Raw genomic sequence first — 20,423 nt, forward strand, 5'->3', positions numbered from 1 at the left:
TATTAAAAAAAAAAAAAAAGAATAATGAAAGGAAGTACTGATGATATTTCAGGGACAATTAAAGTGAACAGGGTATGTAGCTATGTATTAGTTAGGGTAAGGCTAGGAACTATAACAAAGAGTCTTAACAATAATTCAGTAAATCAAGTAAGATAGAAGTTGCTCTCTCCCTTAAATAACAACCCAAAATAAGTGGTCTAATTGCTCCATGAAGTTATTTAGGGATTCAAGTTCTTTCCATTGTTTGCCATATAATCCCATAGGGCTGTCGTTTTCTACATGGTGGAGGATGCCTCTCTATGAATCCCATTGATGATAAGGGGCGGAACAATATGGTGTTAGCATACTCCTGGTCCTAAGACTTTGGCTTATATTCCATGGAGAAAACCAATTATATGACTCCATTAACTGAAATAAAAAAAAGATGGGAAATGTCATTTAGTCTTGTGTCAGAAATAAAGGGAAAATGTATCTTGGTAGACAACTAACAGTATCTTTCTTATGATCTGTGCTATTTTTGTTGAACCTGAGGTCTGTTGATGATGTGCAGTTTTAAAAAGGAAGAATAACACCATCAATATTTTTCTGCAGACTGTATGTATTACATCCTGTCCATAAGGATGAGAAATTATAACCTTTCTTTGGATGAGACCCTCTCCATTCTTTTTTTTTTAATCTACTGGGTTGAGGGCCATGCCAAAATATCTGCTAGCTGAGACCTTAATTTCTCAATTAGACATTATCTCTTTCAGCTTAAGACTTTTACTTCTAAAACTCAGCTATTTCCGGGGAAATGAACTCTTTAAACTTTAAAATTATAGTATATTTTATTCTGGATGAATTTATCCTTGAGTTTTTTGAGGGTTTATTTTGATATGAGCAAGCAGGATGACTGAAGCAGCTGTGAGAGGGTCCCCTGGTTAGGGAAATAGACACAAAAATGATTTTTTTTGGCTGAAAGATGAGTTTAACTTCTTTTTTTGTTTTTGTTTTTATTGTACTTTAGATGAAGGTTTACAGAACAAATGGTTTCTCACTGAACAGTTAGTACACATATTGTTTATGACAATGGTTAACAACGCCATGACATGTCAACACAGTCCCTTCTCAACCTTGGGTTCCCTGTTACCAGCTGAAAGATGAGTTTAACTTCTGAATGTGCTCTTTGTGGGAAGTCACTTTGAGTTATAATTAATTTACAGAGGTGAAAATAAAGCTGATCATATAGCCAATGTAAATAAGTCATAAAACATTCCCAAAAGTTTTACCCTCTATTTTTCAAATTTGCTGCGAGTCGGAATTGACTCTATGGCAACGGGTTAGGTTTTTTTTTTTAAAGTTAGAACATTACTATTGTTTACTTAATGAAAACAAAAAAGCCTTATTGACATAACTGTGTGAAATGCAAATACAAAAATTTAGTTTTCATAAATCTGTGCTGTATGTCTTACTGAAAATAGATTTTTTATCCATAGTACTTTAATGATAACATGTATTGGTGATAAATACAAACAGTAGGTGAAATAGGATTTAAGTAACACACTTTTGTTAATAAGGATATTGATCTATTATTGATATTCTGAAGTATTATCCATCACATGTTGTCCTTTATTTTCAGTCCTTGACATACTTAGTTTTCTACTAGCCAATTTTACTTTTTTTAAATTGCAAATGACACTGCTGGATAACAAGTGAAGAGCTTTTTCCCTAGCTGGACAATAGTGAATAAAAAATAGGTCCTGCTTTTCGTGAGATGATTTTGAATATGCAGGTCTTTGTAAGTTGTAAAAAATGCAGTTTTGAAACTTCTGTTATGTTTAAATTGAATTCAAGCCACTATCATCACTGCCAGTAGCCATACTGGTATGAGTCCTTGAATTCTAAAGTTTAGATTTAGACTTACTAGGAAATTACATTGCATACTTTGTAAATGCATGATTATGTTTTATTAATCTCTGTGTTGCCAGTACCTGGCATATAGTAAACAATCAATAAAAATTGCATGGATGTCCAATAATTCTTAAATAGATTCATAGTCAATATTAATTCCACCAAGTAATTCTTGATTCAGTCTTTCTATGCTATGTGCTAAAGAAGAGTCAAAGATAAGATGAATGGGCTAGTTGATGAAAGAGAGGAGATTAGACAAGTGAAAACATAACTATAATATAAGGTAGAGTACCACAAGGTAAGTATAAACAACCTACAATAGAGGTTCAAATGGTAGAGAGCTTGCATACAGTTTGGAGATTCAGGAATGACTTAAGGGAGGTTGTAGCATTTGAGGTTGAGCCTTGAAAGGTGGTAATGTAGCTGCTGAGGTGGGTTGGGAGGATAGACATGGCAGGGAACACACTGTATGCAGAGGATCAGTGCAAATACCTTCCCTTCCTTGAAGCTGTCCTAAGCTTCCTAATTAGAGTATTTTCTACCTCTGAACCACCATAGCTTTTTTTTTTTAACAACACTTGCTTCATATTATATTACAGTGATTTTATATTCAGATTATTCCCCTCATTCTCTTCACTAAAGTATAAAATTATTGAGGACATGGACTATGTGCTAGTAAGTCCTATATCTTCTGCTAAACCTATGGGTGCCCCGCACACAATAATATTTTTTGCATTCACTTCATACCTTTCAAGTTACCAAAATTTGACAGTTTTGCTGATTATTTCACGTCCTCTGATTGACAACCAAAATAACTCCTCAGTATGATTCAGAATCAAAAATTTCTAAAACAGGGCTAAGTCACTGGCTAAGGCGTGCATAATCAGTGGGCTTTTTTTTTTTTTTTAAGGAACTGTAGAGCAAAAGAGTTCAAGGTAAATGATTAAGATGAAATTGTTGTTGTTGTTGTTGTTAGGTGCTGTAAAGTCGGTTCTGACTCATAGCCACCCTATGTACAACAGAACAAAACATTGCCCAGTCCTGCGCCATCCTCACAATCATTACGCTTCAGCCCATTGTTGCAGCCACTGTGTCAATCCATCTCATTGAGGGTCTTCCTCTTTTTCGCTGACACTCTACTTTACCAAGCATGATGTCCTTCTCCAGGGACTGTTCCCTCACGATAACATGTCCAAAGTATGAGACAAAGTCTCGCCATCCTTGCTTCTAAGGAGCATTCTGGCTGCACTTCTTCCAAGGGAGATCTGTTTGTTCTTGTGGCAGTCCATGGTATATTCAATATTTTTGGCCAACACCAAAATTCAAAGGCATCAGTTCTTCGGTCTTCTTTATTCATTGTCCAGCTTTCACATGCATATGAGGCGATTGAAAATACCATGGCTTGGGTCAGGTAAACTTTAGTGAAATCTTTGCTTTCTAACACTTTAAAGATGTCTTTTGCACCTGATTTGCCCAATGCAATGTGAGCTTTGATTTCTTGACTGCTGCTTCCATGGACATTGGTTGTGAATCCAAGTAAAGTGAAATCCTTGACAACTTCAATCTTTTCTCCATTTATCACGATGTTGCTTATTGGTCCAGATGTGAGGATTTTTGTTTTCTTTTTGTTAAGGTGTAGTCCATACTGAAGGCTGTAGTCTTTGATCCTCATCAGTAAGTGTTTCAAGTTCTCTTCACTTTCAGCAAGCAACGTTGTGTCATCTGCATATTGCAGGTTGTTAATGAGTCTTCCTCCAATCCTGATGCTGTGTTCTTCTTCACATAGTCCAGCTTCTCGGATTATTTGCTCAGTATACAGGTTGAATAAGTATAGAGGAAGGATACAACCCCGACACACACCCACACCTTTCTTGATTTTAAAGTACTCAGTATCCCCATATTCTGTTTGAACGGCTGCCTCTTGGTCTATGTACAGGTTCTGCATGAGCACAATTAAATGTTCTGGAATTCCCATTCTTTGTAACGTTATCCATAATTTGTTGGATGCCTTTGCATAGTCAATCAAACACAGGTAAACATCTAGCTGGTGTTCTCTGCTTTCAGCCAGGATTCATCTGACATGAACAATGATATCTCTTGTTTCACACCCTCTTCTGAATCTAGCTTGAATTTTTAGCAATTCCTTGTCGATGTACTGCTGCAACCAATTTTGAATGATCTTCAGCAAAATTTTACTTGTATGTGATGCTACTGATATTGTTCAATTGATTCTGTTGGATAACCTTTCTTTGGAATGGGCACAAATATGGGTATCTTCTAGTTGGTTGCCCAGGTAGCTGTCTTGCAAATTTCTTGGCATAGACCAGTGAGCATCTCCAGGGCTGCATCTGTTTGTTGAAACATCTCAACTGGTATTCCCTCTATACCTGGAGCCTTGTTTTTTGCCAATGTCTTCAGTGCTGCTTGGACTTCCTCTTTTGGTACCATCAGTTCTTGATCATATGCTCCCTCCTGAAATGGTTGAACATCAACCAATTCTTTTTTGTACAGTGAGTGTGTATTCCTTCCATCTTCTTTTGATGCTTCCTGCATCAAAATATTTTATTTAGTATTTTCTACATAGAATCCTTCAATATTGCAACTTGAGACTTGAATTCTATCTTCCATTCTTTTAACTTGAGAAATGCCCTGTGTGTTCTTCCCTTTAGGTTTTCTAACTCTAGGTCTTTGCACATTTCATTACAATACTTTACTTTGTCTTCTTGAGCTGTGCTTTGAAATCTTCTGTTCAGCTCTTTTACTTCATTATTTCTTCCTTTTGCTTTAGCTACTGGACTTTCAAGAGCAAGTTTCTGAGTCTTTTCTGACATCCATTTTGGTATTTTCTTTGTTTCCTGTCTTTTTTAATGATCTTTTGCTTTCTTCATATATGACATCCTTGATGTCATTCCACAACATGTATGATCTTCGCTCATTAGTGTTTAATGAGTCAAATCTATTCTTGAGATGGTCTCTAAATTCGCGTTGGATATACTCAAGGTCATACTTTGGCTCTTGTGGATTTGTTCTAATTTTCTTCAGCTTCAACTTGAAATTGCATATGAGTAATTGATGGTCTGTTCCACAGTCATCCCCTGGCATTCTTCTGACTGATGATATTGAGCTTTTCCATGCACTCTTTCCACAGATGTAGTCAGCCCGATTCCTGTGTATTCCATCGGTAAGGTCCATGTGTATAGTCACCGTTTATGCTGTTGAAAAAAAGTATTTGCAATGAAGAAGTCATTGGTCTTGAAAAATTCTATCATGCAATCTCTGAAGTCCTTTCTGTCACCAAGACCTTATTTTCTGACTACTGTTTCTTCTTTGTTTCTGACTTTTTCATGCCAATCATCAGGAATTATCAATGCATCTTGACTGGATGTTTGATCAATTTCAAACTGCAGAAGTTGGTAAAAGTCTTCAGTTTCCTCATCTTTGGCATTAGTGGTTGATATGTAAATTTGCATGATATTCATATTAACTCGTCTTCCTTGTATGGATACTATCCTATCATTGACAGCATTGTAGCTCAGAATGGATCTTAAAATGTTCTTTTTTGACAGTGAATGCAACGCCATTCCTCTTCTATTTGCCATCGCTGGCATAGTATACCATATGATAGTCCAATTCAAAATGGTCAATACCAGTCCATTTCAGCTCACTAATGCCTAGGATATTGATGTTTATGCATTCCACTTCATTTTTGATTACTTCTAATTTCCCTAGATTGATACTTAGTATGTTCCACATTCCGATTATCAATGGATATTTGCAGCTGTTTCTTCTCATTTTGAGTTGTGCCCCATCAGCAAATGAAGGTCCTGAAAGCTTGACTGCATCCACACCATTAAGGTTGAGTCTACTTCGAGGAGACAGCTCTTCCCTAGTCTATTTTGCACGCCTTCTAACCTGAGGGGCTCAGCTTCCTACACTATATCAGACAATGTTTCACTGCTATTCATAAGGTTTTCACAGCTAATTCTTTCCAGAAGTAGACGCCTGGGTCCTTCTTCCTAGTCTGTCTTAGTCTGGAAGCACAGCTGAAACCATCGGCCATGGGTGACCCTGTTGGTATTTGAAATATTGGTGGCATAGCTTCCACCATCACAACAACATATAAGCCACCACAGTATGACAAACTGACAGAATAAGGTTTGTTAAATCATCATTCTATAAGGAATTCTATTCTTTCTCTAAGCATTAAATTCTCAGATTTTTTTACTTCTTTTTTTTCCCTGGACTCTTTCTCAAATCACTTTATATTGCCCATCTAAACGACCCTTCGTTTCAGTTATCATCAATTTACTGATGAATCTCAAATATTTATCTTTTGCCCAACTTCTTTTTGAGCTTCAGTTTAAGTATCCAACTGCTTACTAAAAATCTCCACCTAAATTCCCTCAGGCACCTCCAAGTCAACATGGCAAAAACTGAAGTCATCTTTTCACCCTTTCCCTCAAATTTCACTCTTCTCTTGTTCACTATCTGCTTAGTTGCTTAAGTTAAAAGCCTGGTTTTAAGTAAAAAATCCAGCCAAAGATCACAAATCACAGTTAGTTATATGCTCATTAAATTAAGTCCAGTTTGGAGGTTCGAGTCCATCCAGAAGTGCCTTGGAAGAAAGGCCTGGCAAGCTATGTCTGAAAAATCAGCCACTGAAAACCCTATGGAACACAGTTCTACTCTGACACACATGTGGTTGCCTTGAATTGATACAACTACAGCTGGGTTACTCATTAGGTTGTTATTGAAAGGTTTGAGTCTTCCATAAATCAGGTTTTGTACATGACAGTGATATTGGAACGTCTGTATTTTTTGAAACAACAATGCATAGAAATAAAAAAAAAAAATCAAACCTGTTGCTGTTGATGGATTTTGACTCATAGCAACCCTGCAGGACAGAGCAGAACTGCCCTGTAGGGTTTCCAAGGAGCAACTGGTGAATTCAAATTGCCTACTTTTTGGTTAGCAACCAAGTTCTTAACCACTGCCCCACCAGAAAAACATTTTATAAAGTATCTAATATTTGGGGAATGCTAAGAAAACTACCATGACTTGGTAACTCTGGAGATTTAGGCTTTTTCTATCTTTTGTTTGTTTGTTCTTCTTACTCAAGCCCATTGAAGTTTGTGACTATATACTTTCATCCAAATTTGAATTTGAAGAATGCCCAACACCAGAGACATAACTGAAGTACAGCAGATAGGGGCAATTCCTATTGGCCATCACTTTGCATTGGGCAAGTCTGCTGCAAAAGGCATCTTTAAAGTGATAAAAACGAAGATGTCACTTTAAGAACTAAGGTGCGCCCGACCCAAGTCATAGTCTTTTGAATTGCTTCATATATATGCAAAAGCTGGACAATGCATAAGGAAGACCAAAGAAGAATTGATGCCTTTGAGTTATGGTTTTGACAAAGAATATTGAATATACCATGGACTTCCAGAAGAAAGAACAAATCTGTCTTGGAAGAAGTGCAGTCAGAATGCTCCTTAGAAGCAAGGATGGTGAGACTTTGTCTCATGTACTTTGGACATGTTATCAGGAAGGCTTTGCTTCTAGAGAAGGATATCATATTTGGTAAAGTGGCGGGTCAGCGAAAAATAAGAAGACCCTCAATGAGATGGATTGACACAAGGGGCTCAAGCATAACAACTATTATGAGGATGGCACAGGACCAGGCGGTGTTTCATTCTGTTTTACATTAAATCAGGTCGCTGTGAGTCAGAACCAACTCGGAAGTACCTAACAACAACCACAGCAACATTGACCGTCACAGTTTCCATAGCCAGTCGTGAGAGATCATTCAGAAATTCAACACTAATTGCCCTAGGCGTTATTTTCCATAGTGAGACCCCTGCCAACAGCCATATTGACTTAATTTGTCTGCTCCATTTCTTAAAGTTTTGTTGTCTTTAGCTGCAGTAGGGCTGGTTGAGTTTCCTGATTGGCACATAGTGCTTTTCCTCACCTCTCCACAGCATAGTCAAGAAAAGACATTTCATTTTACACCAGTCATGTGTCCAGTCCCAACGGAATACTCAAAATCTCAATGTTTTAAATCAGATCTAATCAGATGCTTGTACTATCTCCTAATGTCATTTTGGTTCATATCATCTTCACTTGTACTTTAGTGCAATGTTTCTAATATGTGGCCCTTTGATCCTTAATCTCTGGAAATAATTTAAGAAAAAGTTTTCTGTAGTTTAAATTTGGAAAACACTCATCTTTTTTTGAACACTTACCATGTGAACCAGCATACTGAAATTCTGAAAAATAAAGGCTTACAGGGGAAAAAAAAATGTAAGCCTGTTTAGCTGGTTAATCAAGTGGTTCCTACGGAACTCTTTAACCAAAAGTGTAATATTTGTCATACTATTTACTCTTTAGTTTGAGAGACTCAAAAAATTACAGTTGATAGTCATTTTCATTAACTTCATGTATGCCTTTTCACTTGTATAACCTAAGTTAAAAGAAAATCTTTCATATGTTGTTACAGATTGAACTGTGTCCCCCCAAAATATATATTGAATATTGTATCCCCCTTAAAAATGTATTGAGGTCCCACTCCCTGTAAGTGTGGATGCGACTCTGTTTGGAAATAGGGGTTTTCTTTTGTTATATTAATAAGGGGATGCCACAGCAGGGTGAATCCTAAACCTAATCACTTCTGAATGATAAAGAGATGAAAAGAACAGAATAGACACAGATACATACAAGGGGCAAAGAGGAAGATAGAAAATGGAGACAGATGCATCTACAAGCCCAGAAACTCTATGGCTTGTTGGCAGCTGTTAGAAGTTGAAATAGACAAGGAAGAACTTTCCCCAAAGTCACATCCTAAGTTTGGACTTCTAGCCTCTTGAACTGTGAGAAAATATATTTCTGTTCCTCAAAGCCATCCCCTTGTGGTACGTCTGTTATGACAGTACTTGGTAATGAGGACATATGTGTACTTTCAACTTGGGGAGACTGCGTAGGACTCTTTTTCCCCCTTCTTAAACTGCTTCACTAGTTGTTCCCTGTTGCTGCAGATGATTGCTCAAGTTCCTTTAGGTGGGCTTGCTTTCCGAAGGTGGGATTGCTTCCTTTTTCCTGTGCCCGTTCCTTGCATTGTCAAATCTTGGAACTCTATTTCTGTGGACTGTTAACCTTTGCTTACCAGCTGCTCCTTGGAAACCCTATGGGGCAGTTCTACTCTGTCCTATAAGGTCACTATGAGTCAGAATGGACTCGACAGCAACAAGTTTTTTTTTTTTTTTCCTTTCTTACATTATAGTCTGTTTTTCCAGCTTTATAGAACGTTATTATTTTTGTGCTCTGCAACAGTTTTATAAGATAACTTATCCATCAGGAGATAGCTGTTTACTTGGGAATGCTTCAATTAACAAAGCATTTTGTCTAGGTTTCTTTTAGCCTGAAATCTTCTCTGCACCTCAGATAGTTCCAAGTATCCCTGAATTTGCAGAAGCATATGAGTTGTATAAAATGAAGCATATCTATAACACACTTGCAAGCATGTGGTAATGTAATAGCACTAAGGGAACAGTGTTTTGGCACAGAAATTTTTAATTAGTTGCTTTAATAAAAACAGCTACAACTCTGTCTTCTGTTCAGCATAGAAAATGTTCTTTGGTGTTTAGGTCAGCTCATATAAGACAATTAACTGGCAGGAAAGTCAGTACTCTTTGATACATGAATACAACAATATCAGGAAAGTGTTAGAATAACTTAAACTTCCCTAATGAGCTTTTAATGAGAAGATTTTCTTTTCTTGTGTGATTAATATGTGATAAAAAGATGACTTTTTTTTCCCTTGAAGGAAATGTAGAGCAAAAAAGTTAGAGATAAATGATTAAGAGGAAGTTAAGTGGTTAATCCTTTGTAGCCCAAAAGGGATTAATTACTGATTACCAGTAACTGCCACCAGTATAACCAGGCTCCCCAGATAATCATTATAGCCTATACTAAAGTAACAAAAAACTATTTTTAATATACCAGTGTTCTAACCTCTTTTTTCTGAATTCAGTCAACCAAGCAGTCAGCTCAGATTGGCTATATAATTTTGTGAAATTGTGAACCTATATTATGTGTAAATAGATGATATTATTATTTATAACCGGTCTTCAATTTTTTCTTCGTAAGAGTAGTCATTGTAAATCATTAAGACAAAATGACAAATTGATTCGGTTTGTGTGTGTGTATTTCTAGCACATCGCTCTGTGTGTGTGTGTGTGTGTGCATATTTGGAAAGACAGTAGGTCAGAGGAAATAAGATGAAGAAGGAAGAAAAGAAAAAGTCCAAAAGAGTCACTGATAATAAGCAAAATATTATTAGGATAAGTTGGCATGCATAATCAGTGGCTTTTTGTACAAATACAAATATTATATTAAGATATTGTTTTCTGTCATCACTTATCCAGTGAAACAGATTTCAGAATGTCAAGGAATTAGTTTGTGAGAGAAAGAAAATAGAGATAGCAGAGATGGTTATCACATTTTAGCAGAGGTTAGCAGCGCAATAGAAGATAAAAGGATGAAGCAGCTTAGTAGAACACTTTTTTAAAAAAAATTTAATTGAAGAAACAGTGGTTGTAGAGAAAAAGGGGTAAGGCTATAGTAGAAAACAATTTCCTTACTGGTATCATCAGTCATCTCTGAACATATGTTTGTTTTTTTCTTAGTTGCCATCTAGTTGATTCCTACTCATGTGGAATGTGTATTTAGAAAGTTTAAATTTCAGCAAGAAATATCAGATTTATTTATTTTAAAAAGCAATTAAATTAATACTGTAATGATCCAGCTATGCATCTTGACACCTCTCCATCCTAAGCCTCAATGAAGAGTATGCATAGTTGGAAGTGGGAGGAGAATTTCAGATCACCAATGCCTGGGTGGGGCAAATGGTTAAGCGTTCCATGACTGTTAGCTGAAAGGTTGGCAGCTCGAACCCATCTAGAAGTGCCTCAGGAGACAGGCATGATGATCTGCTTCTGAAGGTTACAGCCTTGAAAACCCTATGGAGCAGTTTTACTCTACACACATGGAGTAAACATAAGTCTGAATTGACTGGAAGGCAACTAACAACTGCAATCATTCATCAGTCCATCTGATTACTGTTGAGAATGGCTCCTTCAGGTCTATCAGCTCATTGCTGCTTCTGTGTAATTCTTAGGCCACAGAGCATTAATGAGGCTTGGAAGATTTGTGTCTAGGGTTCAGTCTTCTTAGAGGGACCACATAGCCATTCCTCTCTTATGGCTGTTGGTCTCCCTCTAAGGAATCCTTTCAGGGAGAAAGGGTCAGTTTCCTCTCTGCTCTGGATCCCCCAGCCCCTCTTACTTTATGTTCAGAGGAATCCCAAGGGCACATCTTCTCTTAAACTTTATCTTCTCTCTATTTTTTTCACATTTGATGTTGATGACCATTAAAAGAAAAGTCTAAATCATTACCCCACCATGCATCTGTCAGTGAGCTTGCTTATTGCTGTGATGCTGGAAGCAATGCCACCAATATTTCAAATACAAGCAAGGTTACCCATGGCAGACAGGTTTCAGCTGAGCTTCCAGACTAAGACAGACTAGGAAGAAGGACCTTGTGGTCTACTTTTGAGAAGAATTAGCCAGTGAAAACCTTATGAATAGCAGAGAAACATTATCTAATATAGTGCCAGAAGATGAGCCCGTCAGGATGGAAGGCACTCAAAAGACGACTAGGGAAGAGCTGCCTCCTCAAAGTAGAGTCGACCTTAATGGTGTGGATGGAGTCAAGCTTTTGGGACCTTCATTTACCTATGTGGCATGACTCAAAATGAGAAGAAGCAGTTGCAAAAATTCATTAATAATCAGAGTGTAGAATGTACAAAGAATGAATCTAGGAAAACTGGAAATCATCAATAATAACATGGAACACATAAACATCAATATCCTAGGCATTAGTGAGCTGAAATGGATGGATATTGGCCATTTTGAATTGGACAATCATATAGTCTACTATACCGGGAATGACAACTTGAACAGGAATGGTGCTGCATTCATCATCAAAAAGAACATTTCAAGATCTATCCTAAAGTACAGTGCTGTCAGTGATAGGATAATATCCATACACCTACAAGGAAAACCAGTTAATATGACTATTATTCAAATTTATGCACCAACCACTAAGGCCAAAGATGAGGAAATTGAAGATTTTTACCAACTTCTGCAGTCTGACATTGATCAAGCATGGAATCATGATGCATTGATAATTACTGGTGATTGGAATGCAAAAGTTGGAAACAAAGAAGAAGGAACAGTAGTTGGGAAATATTGCCTTGGTGATAGTAATGACGCTGGAGATCGCATGATAGAATTTTGCAAGACCAACGACTTCTTCATTGTAAATATCTTTTTTTTCAACAACGTAAATGGCGACTATACACATGGACCTCACCAGATGGAATACATAAGAATCAAATGGTCTACATCTGTGGAAAGAGATGATGGAAAAGCTCAATATCATCAGTCAGAACAAGGTCAGGAGCCAATTGTGGAACAGACCATCAATTGCTAATATGCAAGTTCGAGTAGAAGCTGAAGAAAATCAGAACAAGTCCACAAGAGCCAAAGTACGACCTTGAGTATGTGCCATCTGAATTTAGAAATCATCTCAAGAATAGATTTGGAGCATTGAACACTAATAACAGAAGACAGATAAGCTGTGGAATGACATCAAGGACATCATACATGAAGAAAGCAAATGGTCATTTAAAAGACAGGAAAGAAAGAAAAGACCAAAATGGATGTCAAAAGAGACTCTGAAACTTGGTCTTGAATGTTGAGTAGCTAATGCAAAAGGAAGAAATGATGAAGTAAAAGAGCTGAACAGAAGATTTCAAAGGGTGACTGGAGAAGATAAAGTAAAGCATTATAGTGACATGTGCAAAGACTTGGAGTTAGAAAACCTAAAGGGAAGAACACACTCCGCATTTCTTAAGCTGAAAGAACTGAAGATAAAGTTCAATCCTCGAGTTGCAATACTGAAGGATTTTATGGGGAAAATATTAAATGACACAGGAAGGAATACACAGACTCACTGTACTTCGAAAGTATTGGTCAACATTCAACTATTTCAGGAGGTAGCGTATGTTCAGGAACTGATGGCACTGAAGGAAAAGGTCCAAGCTGCACTGAAGGCACTGGTGAAAAACAAGTCTCCAGAAAATGACAGAATACCAATTGAGATGTTTCAACAAGCAGATTCAGCACTGGAGGTGATCACTCGTCTATGCTAAGAAATTTGGAAGACAGCTACCTGGCCAACTGACTAGAAGAGATCCATATTTATGCATATTACAAAGAAAGGTGATCCAACTGAATGCAGAAATTATTGAACAATATCAGTAATATCACATTTAAGTAAAATTTTACTGAAAATCATTCAAAAGCAGCTGCAGCAGTACATCAACAGGGAAGTGCCAGAAATTCAAGCCAGATTCACAAGAGGAGGTGGAACCAGGGATATCACTGCTGATGTCAGGTGAATCCTGGCTGAAACAGAGAATACCAGACAGATGTTTACCTGTGTTTTCTTGACTATGCAAAGGTATTCCACTGTGTGGATCATAACACATTATGGATAACATTACCAAGAATGGGAATTCCAGAACACTTAACTGTGCTCATGAGGAACTTGTACAATAGATCAAGAGGCAGTTGTTCAAAAAGAACAAGGGGATACTGCTTGGTGTAAGGTCAAGAAAGGTGTGCATCAGGGTTGTATCTTTTCATCATACTTATTCAATCTGTATACTGAGCAAATAATCTGAGAATCTGGACTATATGAAGAAGAACATGGCACCACGATTGGAGGAAGACTGATTAACAACCTGTGATAGGCAGATGACATAACCTTGCTTGCTGAAAATGAAGAGGACTTGAAGCACTTACTGATGAAGATCAAAGACCACAACCTTCAGTATGGATTACACCTCAACATAAAGAAAATAAAAACCCTCACAACTGGACCAATAAGCTACATTATGATAAACAGAGAAAATATTGAAGTTGTCAAGGATTTTATTTTACTTGGATCCACAACCGACACCCATGGAAGCAGCAGTCAAAAAATCAGACGCATTGCATTGGGAAAATCTGCTACAAAATACTTCTTTAAAGTGTTGAAAAGCAGATTCCACCTTGAAGACTAAGATTTGCCTGAGCCAAGTCATGGTGTTTTCAATCGCCTCATATGCGTGAGAAAGCTGGACAATGAATAAGGAAGACCGAAGAAGAATTGATGTCTTTGAATTATGGTGTTGACAAAGAATATTGAATATACCATGGACTGCAAAAGAATTAAAAATCTGTCTTGGAAGAAGTACAACCAGAATTCTCCTTAGAAGCAAGTTTAGACATGTTATCAGGAGGGATCAGTCCCTGGAGAAGGACATCATGCTCGGTAAAGTAGAGGGTCAACGAAAAAGAGGAAGATCCTCAATGAGATGGATTGACACAGTGGCTGCAACAGTGGGCTCAAGCATAACAATGAGTGTGAGGAGGGAGCAGGACTGGGAAGTGTTTTGTTCTGTCCTACACAGGGTCGCTGTGAGTCGGAATCGACTCGGCGGCACCCAACAACAACAACAACAAAATCATTACCACCAAAGGTATTGTTTTTCTTTCCTTGAACAGGAGGGCTTAATCTTTAAAATGTTCCGTGAGGAAAGTGGAACATATATCATCTTTCTAGTATGGCAAAGAAAGTATAAAGTAACAAAACATTTAAGTGTCCATATTAAGATTATTTGAACTTTCATATTCTTCCAAATTGGTATTTGAATTGTGTGTATCATTTTGAACAATTAGAGGGATACAAATGTATCTTAAGACATAGCAAAAAGCAAACAAACAAAATCCCATTTTGTCAAACTGGCATCAAGGAGGTATGGAAATTCTCCCCATTTTAAGTTCTCCTTATTTCCTGGCATTTCTGTGGTTGAATTTATATCAACAAAGAGAATTGAAGATTAAGGCAATTAATAAAAAAGTTTAGTTTAAAAATAGTAATTTAAAAATAAGTTGTAATTTGTACAGAATACTAGGGTTTGGCATCCACACAGATAAACTTCATTAGGTAGATGTTTAGCTCTCTTCTAAAAAGACTTCTCTAATTGTCACTGAGTATAAGGTAAAATGAAGATAGATTATACAACTATTTGATTGATTAAAAGAATAAAACTTCCACTCTTCCAAGAAATACATAGGGATTCAAAAATATCTTGTTGCAGTTTGCTTTTTTCTACTGTAAACAAAGGGTCAATCAACATCTTCAAACAACTCACAACTGCATCTTTTCTTGTTAGAACATGTCATCCAGCACTTTTTGATTAGATGTTCTGTTCTCAGATAATAGCTAGAAGAGCAATTTCTTTAATCAGGATGACATAATGATTCCATCACAAACTTTAGATAGGGCTATGAATATTACCAATTTTCTTTCTGTCTTTTTTAGTCTATTAATAGTACTGTATCTTTAGTGGAATTGGATACAGGACCTTCTGTAGGTTTCAATACAACTTTACAAAAGGTCCTAACAATGCCTTCAGAATCAAATCCATTAACTCTTCTACAGAGCAGCAAGTTTTCTAGTAACTTGGACATCACTAGAAAACAGGGACCCTGTAAACACTAAGCAGTGGGATGTGGTGAACAGAAGTCTGAGTTCTCTGTCTGGCTAAAACCAGAGGCCTTGAGATTCGTTCTGCTCTTGAGTCATTTTGTGAACATAATTTCTTCATCTATGAAAGAAGGGGGTTGTCCAACGTGATCTGAAGTTCTTCCAGCTGTAATGTTCTTTGGATAAATTGCTTGCAGCCAAAAAGATACTCTAAATGTGGCTGGTATGTAATACATGCTTGATGATTAAGAAAAAAATTTGACTTATAAATGGGTATCAACACATGTTGTATGAAATACTGTGATATCTCAATACTTGTGATTTTGGGAGTAGAATCTATGTGACTAAATTGCAAATGTAACGAACTCCTTGTTTACTCATGTCAAAGAGGAACAGTTGTTATCTGAAAACAATCTGAACTTGGTGAAAATAAAGTGCACCACATACTGGTTGAAAATATCTAATAAACCTTACTATTTTTATTTTTGTTAAGGTGCCAGTTAACTGGTTTGAATATGTTAAATGTAATGAATGTTTTAAAGAAAAAGCTTTTCTAGGTAGTTGAGCTGTTTTTATACTTTACAAACATAACTAATGAATTTATTATTTTAAAAATATACAGCTGGAGAAATAAACATTTATACAGGTAAGAAAACAGAATACATGCTTTAACTTTGCTCTCAACAAAGCCAACCTAATAGAATACCATTATATATTTGTATAATCATTAAGAGTTGAAATACCCCAGAAGATAAGCTAGTAACGGGGATCTTTTAAAAATTAAACACTTACGCTCATCAAAAGACTTCACCAAAAGAGTAAAAAGAGAGCCTACAGACTGTGAAAAAAATTTTGGTCACGAAAAATCTGACAAAGTTCTAATTTCTGAAATTGACAGAAAAATACAACACCTCTACAACAAAAAGACAAAAAATCTAATTAAAAATGGGCAAAGGACATGAACAGACACTTCACCAAAGAAGACATTCAAGCAGTTAACAGACACATGAGGAAATGCCCATAAACCCTAGCATTACAGAAATGCAAATCAAAACCACAATGAGATACACGGCATTACTGGCACGAATCAAAAAAAACAGAAAATAACAAATGTTGGAGAAGCTGCAGGGAGATTGGAACTCTTATGCACTGCAGGTGGGAATGCAAAATGGCACAACTATTTTTGAAAATGATATGGCTTTTCCTTAGAAAGCTAGAAATAGAAATACCATACGATCCAGCAATTCCACTCCTAGAAATATATCCTAGAGAAATAAGAGCAGTCACATGAATATACACACCCGTGTTCATTGCAGCATTGTTCGCAATAGCAAAAAGATGGAAACAACCTAGATGACCATCAACAGATGAATGGATAAATAAACTATAGTACATACACCCAGTGGAGTACTATGCAATGATGAACAATGATGAATCTGTGAAGCTTCTCACAGCATGGATGAATCTGGAGGGCATTATGCTGAGTGAAATACATCAATCACAAAACGACAAATATTGTATGAGACCACTAGTATAAAAAGTCATGAAAAGATTTACACACAAAAAGAAATAATCTTTGATGGTTATGAAGGAGGGGAGGGGTGAGGATGGAAAAACACTAGACAATAGATAAGTGGTAAATTTGGTAAAGGGTAAGACAGTACACAGTGCTGGGAAGCCAGCACAATTTGTCCAAGGCAAGGTCACAGAAGCTCCATAAACACATCCAAACTCCCTGATGGACCAAATTACTGGACTGACGTTTGTGGGGACCATGGTCTGGGGAAACATCTAGCTGAATTGGCATAACATAGTTCATAAAGAAAATGTTCTACATTCAACTTGGGTGAGCAGCATCTGGGGTCTTAAAAGCTTGTGAGCAGCCATCTGAGATACTCCAGTGGTCTCACCCCGTCTGGCGCTAGGGAGATTGAAGGAAACCAAAGACACAAGGGAAAGATTAGTCCAAATGGCTGATGGACCACAAGTACTACAGCCTCCACCAGACTGAGTCCAGCACAACTAGATGGTGCCTGGCTACCACTACTGACTTCTCTGACAGGAATCACTATAGAGGGTCCCACACAGAGCTGGAGAAAAATGTAGAACAAAATTTTAACTCACACGCACACAAAAAAGACCAGACTTACTGGCCTGACAGAGACTGGAGAAACCTCTGGAGTATGGCCCCTCGACAGCCTTTTAGCTCAGTAATGAGGTCACTCCTGAGATTCACCCTTCAGCTAAAGATTAGTCAGGACCATGAAACAAAACAAGACTAAAGGGGAATACCAGCTCAGGGGCAAGGACAAGAAGGCAGAAGGGGACAAGAAAGCTGGTAATAGGGAACCCAAGGTCGAGAAGGGGAGAGTGTTGACATGTCGTGGGGTTTGTAACCAATGTCACAAAACAATATGTGTACTAATTGTTTAATGAGAAGCTAGTTTGTCCTGTAAACCTTCTTCTAAAGTACAATAAAAAAAAAAATAAGAGTGGAGATTAAAAAAGCTTAGAAGTATGTTTTCACTTCACAATTGTTAACATATAGAGTTAGTTAACTGACAATTTTTAAGCATGTGAAGTTATTTACAATAATTTTTACATTTTTGAGCATACACACTGTCCTAAATACTTATTTACATTTATTCTTTAATCATTATACAACCTTATGAACTATGTACTATTATTAGCATCATTCTCATCTTCAAATGAGGAAATTGAGGCCCAGAGAAGTTCACCAATTTGCCAAAGGGCACACAGTTTGTTAGTGGTAGAGGTAAGGTTTAAACCTGAGCATTCTGCTTTTATGCCTTTACCCAATAGTAATATGGTCATTTTATTATGATTATTTCTGAAACCACTACCAAGTTACATGAAATAAGTTAATCTGTCCCTCTTTATTTACTAGTTTACTGAAGAAAATATTTGACTTTGTTCAAACAAAATGCATCACTTTCACTCAACTCAACATCTGCAATTTTTATTTCTCTACCCTGTCTTTGAGGAAGTACAGCCACAATGCCCCTTAGAAGCAAAGATGGCAAGACGAGATGGATTAACAATAGCTACAACAATGGGCTCAAACATAGGATGGTGCAGGACGGGGCAGCATTTATGTAAGTTTGGGGCAAAATTTAGCTCTGTTATATGTAAGGTCATTGAGTTGGAGCTGATTCCTTGACACCTAAAAACAACAACCCTTTGAAAAGCGGTCCCTGGGTAATGCAAATGGTTAAGCACTCAGACTACAAGCTAAAATGTTGGTGATTCAAACCTACCCAAAGGTACTTCGGAAGACAGGTCTGACAATCTGGTTCAGAACATGGGGTTGCCATGAGTCTGCGTTGCCTTGATGGCAACTAACAACAACAACAATCTTTGAAAAACGAAAAAGCTGTAATATCAACTTTTTCCTTTTTTAACAAATCTGAGGCTGCAATTCATTTGTATGATTTAGGAGCATGTGTGCTAGAATTATCTTTGTCTTTTGCTTTGAATATATAAGGAACCAATTGCTAATGTGTTGCCGTGAGCTGAGAAGTACTATGTACTCTATGAAATCACAAGTAGCCAATATTGTTTTTTCAGTCTTTCAGGAGCTCTTATTTAGTTCTGTTAGCATTGTCTCAGTCCAGAATGTGTTCCTTTTAGAAATGATTGGATCATCTGTTTTACTCAAGCAACTGACATTCAATCACACATTAATATTGCTTCAGTCTTTATTCAGAGGTCTCAAACATCTATCTCTCCTCACCATCTTTCAAAACCTTAAATGGGACTGACAATTATAGTGATGTGTCTTGTGAGATAAAGTGTAATAAATTATAAATAAGTCAAGAATAATGAAATAAAAGAAAGAAGGCTGAGGAAAAAAACAGTTCAATAATGAATAATGTCAGTTTCTTCTTGCAGCCAAGGAAATAGTAACTACTTGTTTGCAAAAGAATCTTAGTCTCCTAAGGCCTTTTAAGGACAATTTCCACTACAAAGAGAACATTTGACGTTCCTTTTGAATAATACAGCACTTCTGGCCAGGTAAAAATAGATAAGCTTCTAGGATTCTTCTTGTGGAAAAGATAGATAAGGCTAATGCAAAACAACAACAAACAAAACAAAAAACCTGAAGGCCTTGTAAGTATGTCAATAAACAAATCCTATCAGGAAAACTTTTGGTTTCCTAGTGTTTGACAATAGATCATCTGTCCTTCATTTAATGGCTATATTTTCATACTCTATTAAACCACAGAGAATAATATTGATACATAATTAGATAAGGTATTATACAGGTTCTGATAAACTACTGAAATCATTGCTTTAAAAAATTGGTGTTTTGATATGATAAATCCAAAAGTTAAGATGTATCATTTTAGTCCTATCCACACTTATTCAGAATATATATGGAATTGTTTCTTGAAAATTTGATAATTTTGATTGAAAATTTTACTTTTCAGAGTTGTAAACAGCTTATCTGAACTCTGGGAATCATATTTTTCAAGGTTCTTGTAAGTAATGAAAGAAGTTATTTAGGAATATATGTCGGGATGCTTTCTGCAACAAGTGATTGAAAAATTGACTAATCCAGTTTAAAAATGAGAACATTTATTGTCTTCCAAAAATGGCATCAATGTGGGTTGATTCAGCAGCTCATCCTTGTCATCAAGAATCCCAGTTCTTTCAGTATCTCTGCTTTGCTGTCTGCAACATCAGCTTTACACAAAGACTGATTCCTTTATGATTGTGAGATGACAGCCATAAGATTTTTTTTTTTTTTTTTTAATATTTTATTGTACTTCAGGTGAAGGCTTACAGAACAGATAGTTTCTCATGTAACAGTAACACACATGCTGTTTTATGACATTGGTTAACAACCCCAC

This window comes from Trichechus manatus, unplaced genomic scaffold, assembly GCF_000243295.1.
Source record: "Trichechus manatus latirostris isolate Lorelei unplaced genomic scaffold, TriManLat1.0 scaffold00043, whole genome shotgun sequence".
NCBI lineage: Eukaryota > Metazoa > Chordata > Mammalia > Sirenia > Trichechidae > Trichechus > Trichechus manatus.